Below are 19,707 nucleotides of genomic sequence, written 5' to 3' on the forward strand. Positions count from 1 at the left end.
CTATTCTCTATAATATACACAGGGCTGCAACTCTCTATACTCTTCACAGGGGCTGCTATTCTCTACATTATACACAGGGGATGATATTCTCTGTAATATACACAGGGTCTTCTATTCTCTATAATATACACAGGGCTGCTATTCTCTATAATATACACAGGGGCTGCTATTCTCTATAATATACACAGGGGCTGCTATTCTCTATAATATACACAGGGGCTGCTATTCTCTATAATATACACAGGGGCTGCTATTCTCTGTAATATACACAGGGGCTGCTATTCTCTATAATATACACAGGGGCTGCTATTCTCTATAATATACACAGGGGCTGCTATTCTCTATAATATACACAGGGGCTGCTATTCTCTATAATATACACAGAAGCTACTATTCTCTGTAATATACACAGGGTTTGCTATACTCTGTAAAATACACAGGGGCTGCTATTCTCTATAATATACACAGGGGCTGCTATTCTCTATAATATACACCGGGCTGCTATTCTCTATAATATATACAGTGGCTGCTATTCTCTGTAATATACACAGGGCCTGCTATTCTCTATAATATACACAGGGGCTGCTATTCTCTATAATATACACAGGAGCTGCTATTCTCTGTAATATACACAGGGCTGCTATTCTCTGTAATATACACAGGGGCTGCTATTCTCTATAATATACACAGGGGCTGCTATTCTCTGTAATATACACAGGGGCTGCTATTCTCTATAATATACACAGGGGCTGCTATTCTCTATAATATACACAGGGGCTGCTATTCACTGTAATATACACAGGGACTGCTATTCTCTATAATATACACAGGGGCTGCTATTCTCTATAAAATACACAGGGGCTGCTATTCTCTGTAATATACACAGGGCTGCTATTCTCTATAATATACACAGGGGCTGCTATTCTCTGTAATATACACAGGGGCTGCTATTCTCTATAATATACACAGGGGCTGCTATTCTCTATAATATACACAGGGCTGCTATTCTCTATAATATACACAGGGGCTGCTATTCTCTATAATATACACAGGGGCTCCTATTCTCTATAATATACACAGGGCTGCTATTCTCTGTAATATACACAGGGGTTGCTATTCTCTATAATATACACAGGGCTGCTATTCTCCATAATATACACAGGGGCTGCTATTCTCTATAATATACACAGCGGCTGCTATTCTCTATAATATACACAGGGGCTGCTATTCTCTATAATATACACAGGAGCTGCTATTCTCTATAATATACACAGGGGCTGCTATTCTCTATAATATACACAGGGGCTGCTATTCTCTATAATATACACAGGGGCTGCTATTCTCTATAATATACACAGGGGCTGCTATTCTCTATAATATACACAGGGGCTGCTATTCTCTATAATATACACAGGGGCTGCTATTCTCTATAATATACACAGGGGCTGCTATTCTCTATAATATACACAGGGGCTGCTATTCTCTATAATATACACAGGGCTGCTATTCTCTATAATATACACAGGGCTGCTATTCTCTGTAATATACACAGGGGCTGCTATTCTCTATAATATACACAGGGGCTGCTATTCTCTGTAATATACACTGGGGAGCTATTCTCTATAATATACACAGGGGCTGCTATTCTCTGTAATATACACAGGGGCTGCTATTCTCTATAATATACACAGGGGCTGCTATTCTCTATAATATACACAGGGGCTGCTATTCTCTATAATATACACAGGGGCTGCTATTCTCTATAATATACACAGGGGCTGCTATTCTCTATAATATACACAGGGGCTGCTATTCTCTATAATATACACAGGGCTGCTATTCTCTGTAATATACACAGGGGCTGCTATTCTCTATGATATACACAGAAGCTACTATTCTCTGGATTATACACAGCGTTTGCTATACTCTGTGAAATACACAGGGGCTGCTATTCTCTATAATATACACAGGGGCTGCTATTCTCTGTAATATACACATTGGGCTGCTATTCTCTAAATATACACAGGGGTTGCTATTCTCTGTAATATACACAGGGGCTGCTATTCTCTATAATATACACAGGGGCTGCTATTCTCTATAATATACACAGGGCCTGCTATTCTCTATAATATACACAGGGGCTGCTATTCTCTGTAATATACACAGGGACTGCTATTCTCTATAATATACACAGGGGCTGCTATTCTCTGTAATATACACAGGGGCTGCTATTCTCTATAATATACACAGGGGCTGCTATTCTCTGTAATATACACAGGGGCTGCTATTCTCTGTAATATACACAGGGGCTGCTATTCTCTATAATATACACAGGGGCTGCTATTCTCTGTAATATACACAGGGGCTGCTATTCTCTGTAATATACACAGGGGCTGCTATTCTCTATAATATACAAAGGGCCAGTTATTTTCTATAATATACTCTGAGGCTGCTCTTCTTCTTAATATACACAGGGGTTGCTATTCTCTGTAATATACACAGGGTCTAATATTCTCTGTAATATACACAGGGGCTGCTATTTTCTGTAATATACACAGGGACTGCGATTCTCTGTAAGATACACAGGGGCTACTATTCTCTGGAATATACACAGGGGCTGCTATTCTCTGTAATATACTCAGGGGCTCTTATTCTCTATAGTATGCACTGGAGCTACTATTCTCTGTAATATACACAGGGGCTGCTATTCTCTGTAATATACACAGGGACTGCTATTCTCTGTAATATACACAGGGGCTGCTATTCTCTGTAATATACACAGGGGCTGCTATTCTCTGTAATATACACAGGGCTGCTATTCTCTATAATATACACAGGGTTTGCTATTCTCTGTAATATACACAGGGTCTGCTATTCTCTATAGTATACACAGGAGCGACTATTCTCTGTACTATACACAGGGGCTGCTATTCTCTGTAATATACACAGGGACTGCTATTCTCTATAATATACACAGGGGCTGCTATTCTCTATAATATACACAGGGGCTGCTATTCTCTATAATATACACAGGGCTGCTATTCTCTATAATATACACAGGGGCTGCTATTCTCTGTAATATACACAGGGGCTGCTATTCTCTATAATATACACAGGGGCTGATATTCTCTGTAATATACACAGAGGCTGCTATTCTCTATAATATACACAGGGCTGCTATTCTCTGTAATATACACAGGGGCTGCTATTCTCTGTAATATACACAGGGGCTGCTATTCTCTATAATATACACAGGAGCTACTATTCTCTGTAATATACACAGGGGCTGCTATTCTCTATAATATACACAGGGGTTGCTATTCTCTGTAATATACACAGGGGCTGCTATTCTCTGTAATATACACAGGGGCTGCTATTCTCTATAATATACACAGGGGCTGCTATTCTCTATAATATACACAGGGCTGCTATTCTCTATAATATACACAGGGGCTGCTATTCTCTATAATACACACAGGAGCTACTATTCTCTGTAATATACACAGGGGCTGCTATTCTCTATAATATACACAGGGGCTGCTATTCTCTATAATATACACAGGGGCTGCTATTCTCTGTAATATACACAGGGGCTGCTATTCTCTATAATATACACAGGGCTGCAACTCTCTATACTCTTCACAGGGGCTGCTATTCTCTATAATATACACAAGGGCTGCTATTCTCTGTAATATACACAGGGGCTGCTATTCTCTATAATATACACAGGGGCTGCTATTCTCTATAATATACATAGCGGCTGATATTCTCTGTAATATACACAGGGGCTGCTATTTTCTATAATATACACAGGGCTGCTATTCTCTGTAATATACACAGGGGCTGCTATTCTCTGTAATATACACAGGGGCTGCTATTCTCTACAATTTACACAGGGGCTGCTATTCTCTATAATATACACAGGGGCTGCTATTCTCTATAATATACACAGGGGCTGCTATTCTCTGTAATATACACAGGGGCTGCTATCTCTATAATATGCACAGGATCTGCAATTCTATTCAATATACACATGGGCTGCAATTCTCTATAACATACACAGGGACTGCTATTCTCTGTAATATACACAGGGCTGCTATTCTATGTAATATTCACAGGGAATGATATTCTCTGTAATATACACCGGGCTGCTATTCTATATAATATACACAGGGGCTGCTATTCTCTATAATATACACAGGGGCTGCTATTCTCTATAATATACACAGGGGCTGCTATTCTCTGTAATATACACAGGGATGCTATTCTCTATAATATACACAGTGGCTGCTATTCTCTATAATATACACAGGGGCTGCTATTGTATATAATATACACAGGGCTGCTATTCTCTGTAATATACACAGGGGCTGCTATTCTCTGTAATATACACAGGGCTGCTATTCTCTGTAATATACACAGGGCTGCTATTCCTGTAATATACACAGGGTTTGCTATTCTCTGTAATATATACAGGGGCTGCTTTTCTCTATAATATACACAGGGTTTGCTATTCTCTGTTATATACACAGGGTCTGCTATTCTCTTTAGTATACACAGGTGCTGCTATCCTCTGTAATATACACAAGGGCTGCTATTCTCTGTAATATACACAGGGACTGCTATTCTCTATAATAATCACAGGGTCTGCTATTCTCTGTAATATACACAGGGCTGCGATTCTCTATAATATTCACAGGGAGCTGCTATTCTCTGTCATTACAGCAGGGCTGCTATTCTCTATAATATACACAGGGGCTGCTATTCTCTGTCAATATACACAGGGCTGCTATTCTCTATAATATACACAGGGGCTGCCATTCTCTGTAATGTACACAGGGACTACTATTCTCTATAATATACACAGGAGCTACTATTCTCTGTAATATACACAGGAGCTACTATTCTCTGGTAATATACACAGGGCTGCTATTCTCTGTAATATACAAGGGCTGCTATTCTCTATAATTAAACACATGGGCTACTATTCTCTGTAATATACACAGGGGCTGCTATTCTCTATAATATACACAGGAGCTACTATTCTCTGTAATATACACAGGGGCTGCTATTCTCTATAATATACACAGGGGCTGCAATTCTCTATTATATACACAGGGGCTGCTATTCTCTATAATATACACAGGGGCTGCTATTCTCTGTAATATACACAGGGACTGCTATTCTCTATAATATACACAGGAGCTTCTATTCTCTGTAATATACACAGGGGCTGCTATTCTCTGTAATATACACAGGGACTGCTATTCTCGTATATATACACAGGGTTTGCTATTTCTGTAATATACACAGGGACAGCTATTCTCTATAATATACACAGGGAGAGCTATTCTCTATAATATACACAGGGGCTGCTATTCTCTGTAATATACACAGGGACTGCTATTCTCTATAATATACACAGGGGCTGCTATTCTCTATAATATACACAGCGGCTGCTATTCTCTATAATATACACAGGGGTTGCTATTCTCTGTAATGTACACAAGGGCTGCTATTCTCTGTAATATACACAGGGGCTGCTATTCTCTATAATATACACAGGAGCTACTATTCTCTGTAATATACACAGGGTTTGCTATTCTCTGTAATATATACAGGGGCTGCTATTCTCTATAATATACACAGGGTTTGCTATTCTCTGTAATATACACAGGGTCTGCTATTCTCGATAATATACACAGGGGCTGCTATTCTCTGTAATATACACAGGGGCTGCTATTCTCTGTAATATACACAGGGGCTGCTATTCTCTGTAATATACACAGGGGCTGCTATTCTCCATAATATACACGGGGGCTGCTATTCTCTGTAATATACACAGGGACTGCTATTCTCTATAATATACACAGGGGCTGCTATTCTCTGTAATATACACAGGGGCTTCTATTCTCTGTAATATACACAGGGGCTGCTATTCTCTGTAATATACACAGGGGCTGCTATTCTCTATAATATACACAGGGGCTGCTATTCTCTGTAATATACACAGGGGCTGCTATTCTCTATAATATACACAGGGGCTGCTATTCTCTGTAATATACACAGGGACTGCTATTCTCTATAATATACACAGGAGCTAATATTCTCTGTAATATACACAGGGGCTGCTATTCTCTGTAATATACACAGGGGCTGCTATTCTCTGTAATATACACAGAGGCTGCTATTCTCTATAATATACACAGGGACAGCTATTTTCTGTAATATACACAGGGGCTGCTTTCTCTAGTAATATACACAGGGGGCTGCTATTCTCGATAATATACACAGGGGCTGCTATTCTCTGTAAAATACACAGGGTCTGCTATTCTCTTTATTATACACAGGGCTGTCGATTTCTCTGTATATACACAGGGGCTGCTATTCTCTAGTAATATACACAGGGGCTGCTATTCTATTATATACAGAGTGGCTGCTATTCTCTGTAATATACACAGGGGCTGCTATTCTCTATAATATACACAGGGGGCTACTATTCTCTGCAATATACACAGGGGCTGCTATTCTCTATAATATACACGGGTTCTGCTATTCTCTGTAATATACACAGGGGCTGCTATTCTCTATAATATACACAGGGGCTGCTGTTCTCTGTAATATACACAGGGACTGCTATTCTCTGTAACATACACAGGGGCTGCTATTCTCTATAATATACACAGGGGTGCTATTCTCTGTAATATACACAGGGCCTGCTATTCTCTGTAATATACACAGGGGCTGTTATTCTCTTAAGAATACACAGCTGCTTCTATTCTCTATAATATACACAGAGACTGCTATTCTCTATAATATACACAGGGACTGCTATTCTCTGTAATATACACAGGGGCTGCTGTACTCTATAATATACACAGGGCGCTGCTATTCTCTGTAATATACACAGGGCTGCTATTCTCTGTAATATACACAGGGTTGCTATTCTCTGTAATATACACAGGGCTGCTATCTCTTAATATACACAGGAGCTACTATTCTCTGTAATATACACAGGGATGCTATTCTCTATAATATACACAGGGGCTGCTATTCTCTGTAATATATACAGGGGCTGCTATTCTCTATAATATACACAGGGGCTGCTATTCTCTATAATATACTCAGGGCTGCTATTCTCTGTAATATACACAGGGACTGCTATTCTCTATAATATACACAGGGACTGCTATTCTCTATAATATACACAGGGGCTGCTATTCTCTATAATATACACAGGAGCTACTATTCTCTGTAATATACACAGGGGCTGCTATCCTCTATAATATACACAGGGACTGCTATTTTCTTTAAGATACACAGGGGCTTCTATTCTCTATAATATGCACAGGGGCTGCTATTCTCTATAATATACACAGGGGCTGCTATTCTCTGTAATATACACAGGGACTGCGATTCTCTATAATATACACAGGGGCTGCTATTCTCTGTAATATACACAGGGGCTGCTATTCTCTTTCATATACACAGGGGCTGCTATTCTCTGTAATATACACAGGGGCTGCTATTCTCTATAATATACACAGGGGCTGTTATTTTCTATAATTTCCTCAGAGGCAGCTATTCTCCTTAATATACACAGGGGGTGCTATTCTCTGTAATATACACAGGGGCTAATATTCTCTTTAATATACACAGGGGCTGCTATTTTCTGTAATATACACAGGGCCTGCTATTCTCTACAATATACACAGGGGCTGCGATTCTCTGTAATATACACAGAGGCTACTATTCGCTGGAATATACACAGGGGCTGCTATTCTCTGTAATATACACTGGGACTGCTATTCTCTGTAATGTACACAAGGGCTGCTATTCTCTGTAATATACACAGAGGCTGCTATTCTCTATAATATACACATTGGGCTGCTATTCTCTGTAATATACACAGGGGCTGCTATTCTCTATAATATACACAGGGGCTGCTATTCTCTATAATATACACAGAAGCTACTATTCTCTATAATATACACAGGGTTTGCTATTCTCTGTAATATACACAGGGGCTGCTATTCTCTATAATATACACAGGAGCTGCTATTCTCTGTAATATACACAGGGGCTGCTATTCTCTGTAATATACACAGGAGCTACTATTCTCTGTAATATACACAGGGTTTGTTATTCTCTGTAATATACACAGGGGCTGCTATTCCTCTATAATATACACAGGGGCTGCTATTCTCTGTAATATACACAGGGGCTGCTATTCTCTATAATATACACAGGGCTGCTATTCTCTGCAATATACACAGGGACTGCTATTCTCTATAATATACACAGGAGCTGCTATTCTCTGTAATATACACAGGGGCTGCTATTCTCTATAATATACACAGGGGCTGCTATTCTCTGTAATATACACAGGGACTGCTATTCTCTATAATATACACAGGGGCTGCTATTCTCTGTAATATACACAGAGGCTGCTATTCTCTGTAATATACACAGGGACTGCTATTCTCTGTAATATACACGGGGACTGCTATTCTCTATAATATACACAGGGGCTGCTATTCTCTGTAATATACACAGGGGCTGCTATTCTCTTTAATATACACAGAGGCTGCTATTCTCTGTAATATACACAGAGGCTGCTATTCTCTGTAATATACACATTGGGCTGCTATTCTCTGGAATATACACAGGGATTCCTATTCTCTATAATATACACAGGGTCTGCTATTCTCTGTAATATACACAGGGGCTGCTATTCTCTATAATATACACAGGGTCTGCTATTCTCTGTAATATACACAGGGGCTGCTATTCTCTATAATATACACAGGGGCTGCGATTCTCTATAATACACACATGGGGCTGCTATTCTCTATAATATACACAGGGACTGCTATTCTCTATAATATACACAGGGGCTGCTATTCTCTGTAATATACACAGGTGCTGCTATTCTCTATAATATACACAGGGGCTGCTATTCTCTGTAATATACACAGGGGCTGCTATTCTCTGTAATATACACAGGGGCTGCTATTCTCTTTATTTTACACAGGGGTTGCTATTGTCTATATTATACACAGGGACTGCTATTCTCTGTAATATACACAGGGGCTTCTATTCTCTATAATATACACAGGGTCTGTTATTCTCTATAATATACACAGGGACTGCTATTCTCTATAATATACACAGGGGCTGCTATTCTCTGTAATATACACAGGGGCTGCTATTCTCTGTAATATACACATTGGGCTGCTATTCTCTATAATATACACAGGGGCTGCTATTCGCTGTAATATACACAGGCGCTGCTATTCTCTATAATATACACAGGGGCTGCTATTCTCTGTAATATACACAGGGGCTGCTATTCTCTGTAATGTACACAGGGGCTGCTATTCTCTGTAATATACACAGGTGCTGCTATTCTCTGTAATATACACAGGGGTTGCTATTCTCTAGTAAGTATACACAGGGGACTGCTATTCTCTATAATATACACAGGGGGCTGCTTTCTCTGTAATATACACAGGGGGCTGCTATTCTCTATAATATACACAGGGGCTGCTATTCTCTGTAATATACACAGGGGCTGCTATTCTCAGTAATATACACAGGGGCTGCTATTCTCTGTAATATACACAGGGGCTGCTATTCTCTGTAATATACACAGGGGCTGCTATTCTCTGTAATATACACAGGGGGCTGCTATTCTCTGTAATATTACAAAGGGGCTGCTATTCTCTTTAATATACACAGGGGGTTGCTATTCTCTGTATTGTACACAGGGGCTGCTATTCTCTGAATATACACAAGGGCTGCTATTCTCTGTAATTAACACAGGGGCTACTAAACTCTGTAATATACACAGGGGCTGCTATTCTCTATAATATACACAGGGGCTGATATTCTCTGTAATATACACAGAGGCTGCTATTCTCTGTAATATACACATTGGGCTGCTATTCTCTGTAATATACACAGGGGCTGCTATTCTCTATAATATACACAGGGGCTGCTATTCTCTATTATATACACAGGGGCTTCTATTCTCTATAATATACACAGGGGCTGCTATTCTCTGTAATATACACAGGGGCTGCTATTCTCTGTAATATACACAGGGGCTGCTATTCTCTGTAATATACACAAGGGCTGCTAGTCTCTGTAATACACACAGGGGCTGCGATTCTCTTTAATATACACAGGGGCTGCTATTCTCTGTAATATACACAGGCGCTACTATTCTCTGCAATATACACAGAGACTGCTATTCTCTATAATATACACAGGAGCTACTATTCTCTGTAATATACACAGGGGCTGCTATTCTCTATAATATACACTGGGGCTGCTGTTCTCTATAATATACACAGGGGCTGTTATTCTCTATAATATACACAGGGGCTGCTATTCTCTATAATATACACAGGGGCTGCTATTCTCTATAATATACCCAGGGGCTGCTATTCTCTGTAATATACACAGGGGCTGCTATTCTCTGTAATATACACAGGGGCTGCTATTCTCTATAATCAGCAGTGGTTCGATTAATAATTTTAAGTTTGAGATTGATAGATTTTGCTAGACAAGGGTATAAAGAAAATTGGAGCCAAGGCAGTCGTTGCAGTTCAGCCACAATCTTATTGAATAGCAGAAAAAGCAGAAATAGCTTTAGCCAATACCTCCTGTTGCTGTGTCCTTGACGAGCTGCTACCCCATGAGCCTGGGCCATCTTTCCTTCACTTGAAGCTCCATCTCTCCGTCTCCTGATTGGTTTCCGTAAGTCGGTCTACTCCTGTTACCTATCAAATGTTCACTCTGGTCTCACAGCTCAATTTAAACAAACCCATAGACAAGTTACAGTGCAGAAAGAGGCCATTCAGCCCATTATGTCTGTGCCGGCCATAAAAAGAGGATAAAGAAACTAGCCGCTCATTTTAATTCCACTTCCCAGCTCCTGGTCCATAGCCTTGCAGGTTACAGCCCTTTAGATTCAGGTCCAGGTACCTTTTAAATGAGTTGAAGGTTTCAGCCTCAACCACCAACTTAGGCAGTGAATTCCAGACACGCACTGCCTCTGTGTGAAAAAGGTTTTCCTCATACCCCCTCTAATACTTCTACCAATCACCTTAATCAGTGCCCCCTGGTAATTGGACCCTCGGCTATGGGAAACATGTCTTTCCTTTCTACCCTATCTGGGCCCCTTCATAATCTTGTACACCTCAATTAGGTCATCTCTCAGCCTCCTCTGTTCTAAGGAAAACAACCCTAACCTATCCAAGTCTCTCCTCATAGCTGCAATTTCAAGCCCTGGCAACATTCTTGTAAAGATCCTCTGTACCATCTCCAGAGCAATTATGTCCTTTGTTTCGTGGTGACCAGAACTAGTACACAGAATTCCAGCTGTGGCCTAACCAGCATTTTATACAGTTCCATCATTACATCCCTGCTTTTGTATTCAAAACCTTGCCCAATAAAAGAGAGCATCCCACTTGCTTTCTTTAGCCACCTGTCCTGCACCATCAGGGATCTGTGGGACATGCACTCCAAGGTCTCTCACTTCCTCAACCCATCTGAGAATCCTCCATTTATTGAGTATGCCCTTGCTTTGTTTGCCCTCCCCAATGCGTTTCCTCACACTTCTCTGCATTGAATTCCATCTGCCATTTTTCCACCCACTCAACCAAACCATTGATATCATTCTGGAGACAACAGCTATTCTCTCCATTATCAACTGTACCGCTAATTTTTTGTGCCATCTGCAAATTTCCCAATCTTGCCTCCCACATTTAAGTCTAAATCATTAATATATACAACAAACAGCAAGGACCCAAAACTGTGCCCGATGGACGCCACTGGAAACAGCTTTCCACTCACAAAAACATCCAACAACCATTATCCATTGCTTCCTGTCACTGAGTCAATTCTGCATCCACTAACTCACCACCTTCCGTTGTATCTCATTAGATCTCACTCTTCTGACCAGGTCTGCCACTACAGGACACAGAGGGCACAACATTCTTGAAATGCATTCAAAGAGAACTTTTTGAGGCAGCACTTAAACAAGCCCACGAGAGGGGGCGCAATTCTAGATTTAATCTTAGGAAATGAAGCTGGGGGGGTGGATGAACTAGCAGTATTGGAGATAGTGACCATAATACAGTTAGATTTAGCATCATTAAGGAAAAAGGGAAATGCCGAACTAAATCCATGTAGACAACATCCACTGCACTAACCCTCATCAATCCTCCTTGTTACTTCCTCAAAAAAATTCTATTAAGTTACTAAGACACAATCTTCCCTAATAAACTATCCCTGATCAATCTGTGCCTTTCTAAGGTCACAGTTTATCTGTCTCTCAGAATTGCTTTCAATAATTTGCCACCACTGAAGTCAGACTGACCAGCCTATAATTTTCTGGCTTGTCCCCGCAGCCTTTTTAAATATTGGTGTAACATTTGCAGACCTCCAATCCTTTGGTACCTCTCCTGTAGGTAGTGAGGATTGGAAAATTATCCTCAGAGCTTCCACTATTTCCTCCCTGGCTTCCTTTGACAGCCTGGGATACAATCCATCTGGCCCTGGTGATTTATCCACCTTCAAGAATGCCAGTCCCTCCAGTACTTCCTCTCTCACCGTGCTTATTGTATCAAAATTTCACGCTCCTCCTCTTTGACTAGAATATCTGCATCATCCCTCTCCTTAGTGAAGACAGAGACAAAGCACTTATTGAGAACCCTGCCCACATCTTCAGCATCGATACACAAGTTACCATGTACATCTCTGATAGGCCTTACCCTTTCCTTAGTTATTCTCTTGCTCTTAATGTGCTGGGAAAACATCTTTGGGTTTTTTTTTTTTTTTACCTGCCAATATTTTTTTGTATCCTCGCTTTGCTTTCCTAATTTCCTTTTTTACTTCACCCCTGTACTTTCTATACTCCTCTAGGCTCTCTACAGTATTTAGCTCATTAAGCTTTATGTGAGAGTCATAAGCTCTCTTTTTCTTACCCTATGTGCTTCTGGGTAACCAGGAGACTCGAGATTTGGCAGTCCCACCCTTTCTTTTTGTGGGGACATGTCTACACTGTGCCCGTAGAAAATCGCTTTTGAATGCCCACTGATTTGACACAGATTTTCCTTCTGGTAGCTGCATCCAGTCCACTCTCACCAGCTCACCTTCGTAAAATTTGTCTTCCCTCAATTTATTCTATCTTTCTGTCTTTTCCCTTTTTCCTTAATGATGCTAAATCTAACTGTATTATGGTCACTATCTCCAATACTGCTACTTCATCCCCCCCCCCAGCTTCATTTCCTAAGATTAAATCTAGAATTGCGCCCCCTCTCGTTGGGCTTGTTAAGTGCTGCCTCAAAAGTTCTCTTGAATGCATTTCAAGAACGTTGTGCCCTCTGTGTCCTTCACACTGTTCGTTGAAGCCTCCGACTATTACTGCCCTATTGTTTTTTGCACTCAGAAATCTGTCTACGTATTTGCTCTTCTAACTCCCTTCCACTATTTGGGGGTCGATAGTACACTCCCAGCGATGTGACTGCCCCTTTTTATTTCTGAGTTCTACCCATTTGGCATTATTTGGTACTTCATTTAGTATATCATCCCTTCTCAGAGCTGTAATTGTTTCTTTAACCAATAACGCTACCCCCCCCCCCCCCACCTTTTTATCCCCATCCCTATCCTGCCTGAAAACTCCATATCCAGGATGTAATTTTTTGCCTATCTTTAAGCCAAATTTCCGTTAAAACGATGATGTCATGCTGCCATGTGTCTATCTGTGCCCTTAGCTCATCAGCTTTATTCGCTATTCACGTATGCACCTTTTAACACTCCCAAATTCCTGTGCTGCACACTTTTTAACCTCTGCTTCTTCTGTCTTTCAGAGTCACTCAATAATTCTCCAGCTCCTGTTCCCTGCTCTGAATTTGCCCTCAGGTTCCCAGTGTCAGAATTATGTCTCTCAAGACTGATTTTTGTTCTTTTACAAAATGGAAGGACCATGACAGGATCTGTACATTTGGACGATAGCCTGGGATATTTTTTTGTAAAAGGTCATACATTCACCTTGGATTTGTCAGCAAGCAGGCCTCTTCCAAGAAATCACCTGACCTTGATGGTATTTGAGGAAGATCTGCTTGTTTGTTTTGAACAGCAATCATTTTAATTGATGAGGGAAAAAAAAACTGAAAACTTAAAGGTTGGTGACTGGCTGGAAATCACACGGGAGAGAGAAAAAAAATTAATTGTGAACTTTCTGGTTTTGAAGGCGCCTTGTTGGGAACAAGATGAGGATAGAAGGTGATCCTAACTGGCTCTCTCCCCCTCTCTCTACCTTGTCTAAAATTGTGTGTGGCTATCAACCTGTAGCCAGAGAGCCCTCACCTGAGTGTATCTGGTCTGTATTTGGACCTGCAAAGCTGAGACCAGTTGGTGAGAACTTCCAGACATCCACTGGGACCAGCGGCTAGAACTTCAGGTCAACAGCGCCGAGACCCTACGGACTTTATCCTTTCTTTTATAACGCCCATCCTCCAAAGCCCATTGCTGCAGAGAGACCTCACATTACACTGCACACGTGATCACTGAGCAACTGGTATCCAGGACAAGCAGCTATTTGAAACTTGACACTGTCGAGCCAATCGTCTCTCTCTACCAGCACAGAAGTCTCTGTAACTCAGAGGGAGTGAATCACTTGTTTTTGGTTGTGAGCAGGTTTGCATGTGTCGCCAATTCCTAGTGGACCTCGTCCCCATTTTCAGATCGCCTCCCTTTACCTCTTTAATCTCCTCCAGTTCTACAACCTCCAAGATCCCTACACTCATCCAATTCCGGCCTCTTGAGCATCCCCAGTGTTTCTCACTCTGCCACTGGTAGTCAGGGCCCCAAGCTCCGGAACTCCACCTCTGTGTCCTCGTTTAAGACGCTACTTAGAGCCGACCACGTTTGGCCACTTGTCCTGAAACCTCTTCATGTGGCTCAGTCTGAAAAATGTTGTTTCATAATGCACTGTGAAACGCCCTAGGATCTTTTACTACGCTATAGGCACCATATAAATATAAGTTGTTGTTGTTACTGTTGCCTGCTTACAACCGAGTAGATTGGCTCCAGTTTTTGGCTCCATGGTAACATTTCCACCCCAGTTTGGTGCGAGTCAAGCTTCTGCCCTGTGAGTGAAGACCAGAGGTCAGGCTCAGGATTCGGAGTTAACATTCAGTGGGATCCTCAAAAGCGATGGGTGTGAGTGCCCCCATCATCGTTTTGTGTGGATTGTGAGAGCCCATAAATCCCTCATTCCCTGAATAAATTAACCCCCCCCCCACCGCCCCGCCACCCAGCCCCCCTCCCCCAACCTTCACTATCGTCAGGGATAAGATAGTCTTGAGATAGTCTTGGCTCTAGAACATACGAGTCAGGAGCAGGAGTAGGCCACACTCAGCCCTTCGAGCCTGCTCCGCCATTCAATTAGATCATGGCTAATCTGTCTGTAACTACCCCGCCTACCCCCGATAACCTTTCACACCCTTATTTGTGCTCCACAACTTGCCACGCCCCTAGCCAAGCTATTCCAGTACAGCTACAACATTGGCATCTACCCTGCTATGTGGAAAATTGCCCAGGTATGTCCTGTACACAAAAAAGCAGGACAAATCCAACCCGGCCAATTACTGCCCCATCAGTCTACTGTCCATCATCAGTAAATTGATGCAAGGGGTCATCAACAGTGCTACCAAGTGGCACTTGCTCAGCAATAACCGGCTCACTGATGCCCGGTTTGGGTTCCGCCAGGGTCACTCAGCTCCTGACCTCATTACAGCTTGGTTCAAACATGGACAAAAGAACTGAACTCCTGAGCCGAGGTGAGAATGACTGCCCTTGACATCAAGGCCGCACTTGACCGAGTGTGGATCAAGGAGCCCTAGCAAAACTGGAGTCAATGGGAATCAGGGGAAAACTCTCCTCTGGTTGGAGTCATACCTAGCACAAAGGAAGATGGTTGTGGTTGTTGGAGGTCAATCATCTCAGCTCCAGGACATCACTGCAGGAGTTCCTCAGGTAGTGTCCTCGGCCCAACCATCTTCAGCTGCTTCATCAATGACCTTCCTTCCATCATAAGGTCAGAAGTGGGATGTTCACTGATGATTGCACAATGTCAGCACCATTCGCAACTCCTCAGATACTGAAGCAGTCCATGTCCAAACGCAGCAAGACCTGGACTATATCCAGGCTTGGGCTGACAAATGTCAAGTAACAAGTCTCTGTGCAGGGAGGATGACCATAGCACCATGGAACAGGGAGCCATTCAAGTTGGGGGAGAAAAGAGAAATGTAGTTGTAATCAGGGATAGTATAGTTAGGGGAATAGATACTGTTCTCTGTAGCCAGGATTGGGAGTCCCGAAGGATGTGTTGCCTACCTGGTGCCAGGGTAAGGATATCTCATCTGAGCTGCAGAGGAACTTGGAGTGGGAGGGGAAAGATCCAGTTGTCGTGGTCCATGTAGGTACCAACGATATAGGTAGAACAAGGAGAGAGGTTCTGCTGAGGGAATACGAGCAACTAGGGGCTAATGCAGAACCAAAAAGGTGATAATCTCCGAATTACTACCTGAGCAACGAACTAATTGGCACAGGGTCAATAAGATTAAAGAGGTAAATGCGTGGCTGAAAGATTGGTGTGGGAGCAATGGGCTAGAGTTTCATGTGACATTGGTACCAGTACTGGGAAAGAGAGAGCTATTCTGTTCAGACGGGCTCCACTTGAATCAGGCTGGGACCAGTGTCCTGGCGAATTGCATAACTAGGGTTGTCGATAGGGCTTTAAACTAAATAGTGGAGGGGGGGGGGGGGGGGTTCAGTTGCATGGAAAAGAAAAAATCAAAGTTTAAGGAGAGTTGAGGCTGATTGTTACCAAAAAGTGAAAGGAAGGGACAGAGTGTGTGAACGCCATAGTGCAACCAAAGAATATCATATAAGAGTAGGAAAAATTGACAATAGAGGCAAACTTAAAGGCTTGTATCTGAATGCGCGGAGCATTCAGGATAAAAAAATGAGTTAACAGCGCAAACAGAGATAAATAGGTATGATTTGGAGGCGATTACTGAGACGTGTTTACAGGGAGAACAGGTTTGGGAGTTGAATATCCAAGGGACTCAGTGTTTCGGAAGGATAGGCAGGAAGGAAAAGGAGGTGGTGTAGCTTTGTTAGTAAAGGAAGAGATCAGTGCTATAGTGAGGAATGATATAGGCACTGGAGAGCAAGATCTAGAGTCAGTCTGGGTAGAAATAACAAATAGCAAGGGAAAGAAATCCCTGGTGGGAGTAAATCTATAGGTCCCCAAACAGTAGTTTAGCAGTGAGGCACAGTATAAACCAAGCACGGCAATAATCATGGATGATTTTAAAATGCATATGGACTGGACTAATCAAATTGGCAAGGGTAGCCTCGAGGGAGATTTCATAGAGTGTATTAGAGATTGTTTCTTGGAGCAATATGTTGTGGAACCAACCAGGGAGCAGGCTATTCTGGATTTAGTTTTGTGTAATGAGATGGGGGATTAATTAATGATCCATAGTAAAGGTTCCTCTAGGAAGAGTGATCATAGCATGATAGAATTTCAAGTTCAGTTTGAGAGCGAGAAACCTGAGTCCCACACTAGTGTTCTGGAGTTTAAACAAGGTAACTATATAGGCATCATGAGGGCAGATTTGGGCCCTAGTGGACTGGGCAGGAAGACGTACAAGGTTGACAGTTGATGAACAGTGACAGATATTTAAGGAGATATTCATTTCCTCCCAAGTAAAATATATCCCAATGGGGAAGAAAGATGGTAAGAGGGGGAAAAAGCATCCATGGCTAAGCAAGGAAGTTAAAGATAACTTAAAGGCAAAAACTAAGGCACACCAAATTGCAAAGGTCAAGTGGCAGGCTGGAAATTGGGAAACTTTTAAAAGATCAACAAAGGGTTACTAAAAATATAATAAAAAGAGCAAAGTTAAATTATGAACGAAAACTAGCGCAAGGTGTAAAAACTGATAGCAAAAGCTGCTACAAGTATAATAAAAGGAAAGAGAGTAGCTAAAGTTGAATGTTGGTCCCTTGGAGGATGAGACTGGGGAGTTAATAGTGGGGAACGCAGAAATGGCAGAGACGCTTAATCAATTATTGCCTCAGTTTTACACAGTGAAGGACACTAGTACCAACCACCAATAGTAGCAGGTAGTGCAGAGGGTATAGAGAAGGAGGAACTTAGAACAATCATCCCAACAAACTGAGCAAACTATTGGGATTAAAGGGTGACAAGTCCTCAGGATCTGATGGCCTACATCCCAGGGTCTTAAAGGAAGTGGCAGCGGAGATAGTGGATGCATTGGCTATAATATACCAAAATTCCCTGGATTCTGGAAAGGTTCCAGTGGATTGGAAAAATGCTAATATAACGCCCTTTATTCAAAAAGACGACGGGGGCAGAAAGTAGGAAACTATAGTTAAACGTCAGTCATTGGAAATTGTTGGAATCCATTTAATAAGAAGTAGTAATGGGGCATTTGGAAAGTCAAAATGCAATCCATCAGAGTCAAGCAAGGTTTTATGAAGAGTAAATCGTGTTTGACTAATTGCTAGAGTTCTTTGAATGTGACAAGCAAAGTGGATAATGGGGATCCTGTAGATGTAGTATATCTGAACTACCAGAAGGCCTTTGATAAGGTGCCACACAAAAAATTAGTAAACAAGATAAGATCACGCGGTTAGGGCAATATATTATCTTGATAGTGGATTGACTAACCAACAGAAAGCAGAGAGTCGGGATAAATGGGTCTTTTTCTGGATGGCAAGCTGTAACTAGGGGGGTGCCACAGGGTTTTGTCCTTGGACCCCCAACTATTTACAATCTATATTAATGACTTGGATTCAGGGCTAGAAGGTACTATAAGCTAAATTTGCAGATGACACCAAAATAGGTGGGAAAGTAAGTTGCAATGAAGAAATAAGAAATTTACAAATGGTATGGACAGGTTAGGTGAATGGGCCAAGATTTGGCAGATGGAGTTTAAAGTGGGTAAGTGTGAGGCTATCCATTTTGATAGAAGAATAAAAAGGTGAGTTTATTATTTTTATGGAGAGAAACTTCAAATGCTTCAGTGCAGAGGGATCTGGGTGTCCTCATGCATGAATCGCTGAAAGCTATTATGGCAGGTACAGCAGGTAATAAAGGAAGCAAATGGAATTTTTGGCATTTATTGATAAAGGAATAGAATATAAAATAGGGAAGTGTTGTTGTAACTGTACAAGGCATTGGTGAGACCGCACCTGGAGGTACTGTGCACAAGTTTTGGTCCCCTTACTTGAGGAAGGATGTAGTTGCATTGGAGGCGGTTCAGAGGAGGTTCACTAGATTGATTCCAGAGATGTGGGGCTTGTCTTATGAGGAGAGATTGAGCAGTTTAGGTCTATACTCGCTAGAGTTTAGAAGGATGAGAGGAGATCTAATTGAGGTATATAGATGCAAAGGGGATTGACCAAAGTAGACGTGGAGCGATGTTTCCCCTTGTGGGGCATTCTAGAATGAGAGGCCATAGTATTTAGGCTAAGGGGTGGTATATATATTTAAATCAGAGATGAGGAGGAATTACTTTTCTCAAGGGTCGTGAATCTGTGGAATTCACTACTTCAAATGCAGTGGATGCCGGGACGCTTGAATAAATTTAAGGAGGA

This window comes from Carcharodon carcharias, chromosome 14 (assembly GCF_017639515.1).
Source record: "Carcharodon carcharias isolate sCarCar2 chromosome 14, sCarCar2.pri, whole genome shotgun sequence".
Taxonomy (NCBI): Eukaryota; Metazoa; Chordata; class Chondrichthyes; order Lamniformes; family Lamnidae; genus Carcharodon; species Carcharodon carcharias.